The following is a 4394-nucleotide window of genomic DNA, read 5'->3' as shown; positions in this document are numbered from 1 at the left end:
TTTCTACAGGAGGTTCTGAGGTTTGCCTTTTTCTTAAGAGTTTTCTGGAAGGGTGGTTATTTCTTACTCAGTGGGTGGCTTCATACTATGTCATTTATGAGACTAAAATGCAAAGTGAGAAACTAGTTTAGACTTCTTTAAAATTTCTTCAGTTTTGGGTTTAAGCAAATTATCTTTTCACATTTCTTCTTTTGAGCAGATTACTCATAGCTGTTCAACTTTGCTGTGTGTTTGCTAGGAAGCTGTGTTGGCTTGTGCTGAGAACAGAGTATTGTGGCATGGCTGGATTCAGGATGGGGTCGTGCTTATTGCCAGCACAGATAATTAACTGATGATCATTTGCTTTTAATACAGTATGGTAGCCTGAGCTGCTGCAAGTCACAGTGTATACAACCAAAACAGCAGAAGCAGTGGTGCTTCAAGCCCTGACCTGTTCCCTGGAGGAACTCTTAGTAGAATTGGTTGAATAGATTACAGCTGCCTGCCTTCAACCTCCCAAGAGCATTTTACATGCTGACAACATTAAAACATCCACCTAAATTGTTACCACAGTCTTAAGTTTCTGCCATTCCAGGGGAGTCCACTTCCAAAGTGAGGAGCTGGCAAAGTGGCCAAATACCATTCAAGGAAATGACATTTGTGGGCAGAATCTCTCTCAGGCTGGCACCAGATGAATCACAGACATGCACTGGCGTGTTTGCACAGCATCTGCTAAAGCCAACCAGTCGTCTTTTCTGTTCTCTAGAGCATACCTGGGGTTTAGAATTCTCAAACTGTCTGTTGATCTGCATGCAAAAATGCAGATCTATTTCAGGTAAGAGGTGTTGGCAGACTTGTACAGCAGCAGGTGCAGGTAGTTCTATGTCTTGCAGGCAGTTTTTAATAAGTACAAAATCCTCAACTGCATACCTCTGATCTTGTGGCTCCTAAGAGAACAAACTGGTGCAAAGTATGACAAAGTTGGCCAGTGTGCTACCATTGATCTCATATCTGTCTACTTTGAGGGACATATTTCAAGGGTATTTCGGGCAGAGAAAAGATTGTCAGTCTTTTAAATGCTCTGCATTAGGCTATTTTGGAAGGGCTGTGATGGAAAACTAAGCTCAGGATGAAAAACTGACTCTTCTCTGTTCTGCCATTTTCTGTATTCATTGCAATCTTCTTTCTAACTTCTTGACTGCAGAACTGGCAACTTTCACTAATGTGACCAAAGCATCCCATCATGTTCCCTAGCTTTTAGTCACTTGCCAATAGCTGGTGTGCCATCTTGTTTAAAGCCCTTACCTAAATAGTCCTTCGGGACACACTGTGCCAAGGAAATAACCCTAGATAGCATCTCCAGATTGTGCAACTGCCAGGGATACCTCTGATGCAATAACTGTGTCAAGGATAATCCTTGGAGATACATTGCCTAATTGGAAGAAAGTCACATCTTAAGGTTCAGTAGGAGTCTTCAGGTACCCGATTCTCCAACAAGATTGCTTGCCTGCTCTCTGTAGTTCTCCTTTGTGGCCTGAAGACAGGGTGCAGAAAGGATCAGGGTTTTTTGCCTAGAGCCAGGGCACTCCCTGGGGAGAGGGCCCTAGGAGAGTGCCTGTTGCAGCAGGCAAAGACAGTAAATTGCATCTGTGGCAGTACTGACTCTTACATGGGACTATATGTTAGCTCTGAGGACTTGCAAAGAGTTTTGAAACTTGTCCTGTTTTGTTAACATGTTATAACTGGTTATAACATAACTGTATAATCCAGAGTAACCATATAACTGCCTGTTATATGGTTACTCGGAATGAATTCTCTCCTGTTGTACCCAGTTTTGATACAAAGTCTTTTAGTCATGTTTGTGCATGGTGCTGTAAGGGACAACAGGCTTGGTATTCTGGATGTTGATATCCTGTTTGTCACTGGTGATCTTCATCTTAATTTCAAATGCATTAAACCACAATAGAAACTATGAACATACTGTGTGAGAGACAATTATATGTGTAGAGATGCATGGCTTATGGCAAGGCTTAAGAAGCAGTGTGCATAATGCAGACCCAGGGCTAGTTAAGCTTTTCTTAAAATGCTTTTGTGTCTGTTTGCACTGAAATAGGTAAGTTTCTTATGAGTGACAGCCATAGCCACTAAACACTCTCTCTGTAATTAAGAAAAGCTTCCATGATGTATGTGGAGTATTTGTTGATAACTTCTAACTCCAGCCTCTTTTGATGCATGCTGCTACCAAAGATTGTGGATCCCGTGGATTGTTCCACCTAATAGTCATATAGTTCAAAATAACGACCATTGCTTCAGGATACTTTTCATAAAGGCTCTAACATCTCCTTGACTGCTACACTACTAATGTTGACAGCCTATCCCTGATTTCTCTGTATTAAAAAGGATAAGAATAGGGCTGGAGGCAGGTGCTGGACACAAGAATCAGAGCTCTGTCAAGATAGACAACATGAGGATTTCAGAGGGTATGCAAAAACTGTGCACTCACTGCTGTTCATTCCATGTACTGAGGACAAAATGATCCCATGTGGTGTATGGTAATTCTTCTCCAAAAGCAATGCTTGAATGGCCAGAGCATGCTGCAGATGCAAGCATGAGATGGGCAATTAGCCAAGTGGCACAGCTCCTATTACATATGTTGTGGGAAACAGGGTAACAGTTCAGTTGTGTTTGGCTGGCTGTCTCCAGGTTTAAGCAAACTGGCCATTGCAGAAGGTATAGATGGACCTGCAGCATGCTGTCTCTTGCATCCTTTCACAATCCCTGTGACTGATAACAGCAACGCCAGTCACCATGCAACAATTTCAAAGGTGGTAGAGTGGCAAGGCACAAAAAAGTGCAGGTTGCTCATTGCTTAGTGCCACAAAAACCCAACTTCATAAAAATATAAACTGATCCAAGAAAAACTGGTGCATTATCCATACTTGCAGGACCAATATAGATATCAGGACATGGAGATTAGAAGTAGGAAGAAAATGGCGCTTGAAAATTTTTCACATACACAGTAAAACAGCTTTTGCTGCAGAAATGGAAAATGCATTAGTCATTAAGAATAGATACTGCAAATTTCCAGTCACCTACAGCTATTCCTGGAAATACACAACAGGATCACAAAAGAAATAGCATTCAAGCTGTGAAATGCTTTACTGAAATATGTCAAGATTCTAAAGGAAATTTAAAGATTGTAACAATCAAACTCAACTCTTGCTGAATGTAAGAATAAAACAGTTTGGTAATTCTTAAAATTTGCTCCTCTAATTAATTTGCAGACATAAAACTCTCTTAAGACACCTGTGATTGTGAGAAGTTGCTTTTCACAGTGAAATGGTTAGTTCTTACACCTAAGCTATTACTTTAACTCATTCTTTGAAAAGGGTGGCGGGGGGCATTCAAGGAAAATCATGTAACTGATTTTCCATTATTACTTCTTGCTTTCTTCCTTCTTGCTTTCTCAGGAACTGCTCATGAGCATGATGTTTTAGGTCTACTTTTTGAAGTAGAACATATATTTTTTGGTAAAAGCATTAATTATATTTTAAAATATATTAACAATATGTTAATATTGTCCTTGCTTTTTTTTGTTCTCTTGTAAGACCTTATGGAATATCCTTAACTTTATGGATAAATAAATTTTAATTCTATTACAGAAGTAAAAGCCCCTTTTTGGCATTTTGTAAGTAGATGATGATATTCTGTTAGTGACTGCCTTTTCAGTAATGTGGTGGTCTAAATTCTGAATTCTATTATTTTACATCGGCAGCAACTGAAAGTATATTTTTTATAAACAGCAAACTTCACCTCATAAAAATTCATTACATAAGGGCATAAACAAGTACTTTTCCTTGCAGTCATTGGCAGTAAGTGATTCATCAGTTTTCCACAGAAAACCAATTTCATTGCAGATGTTCTGCAGACTCCCTGAATTGTAGAATCATATCATCCAATCCCAGCACAAGGAATGTAGGAATTTTTTTTTAAAGGGTGGAAAAAAGGCTGTGCTTAGTCTTTTTAATAGGATTGAATATCATTTGCTGTCTCATCAGTTTTGTGAAATAACCATAAAGTAATCAGCTTGCCATTCTTTCCTTCCCTGTACAGGCTATCAACTTACTCACAATGCTGATTTCATAGCAAGTGCATAAGTGAATAACTTGCAGGAGAGCAAAATCTTCCTTTGAGGTTAAACAAAATGTAACTGGGTTACATAGTTGTCTCTCCTTTTTTTCTTCATTCTTTCTCTTCTCCTTCATTTCTTCTTGCTTACTTTTTTCATTCCTTTCTTCCATTCTTTCATTCTTGTTTAATACTTCAAAGTATAGGAATTTCCCATAGTAATCAGCCACTAATTTTCACTGTCCAACAAACCTGCCTTTTTTCTTCCTTTAAAAAAAAATTTTGTT

Source organism: Ammospiza caudacuta, chromosome 1 (assembly GCF_027887145.1).
Source record: "Ammospiza caudacuta isolate bAmmCau1 chromosome 1, bAmmCau1.pri, whole genome shotgun sequence".
In the NCBI taxonomy this organism is placed as follows: Eukaryota; Metazoa; Chordata; class Aves; order Passeriformes; family Passerellidae; genus Ammospiza; species Ammospiza caudacuta.
Note: the sequence above shows the minus strand (reverse complement) of the source record.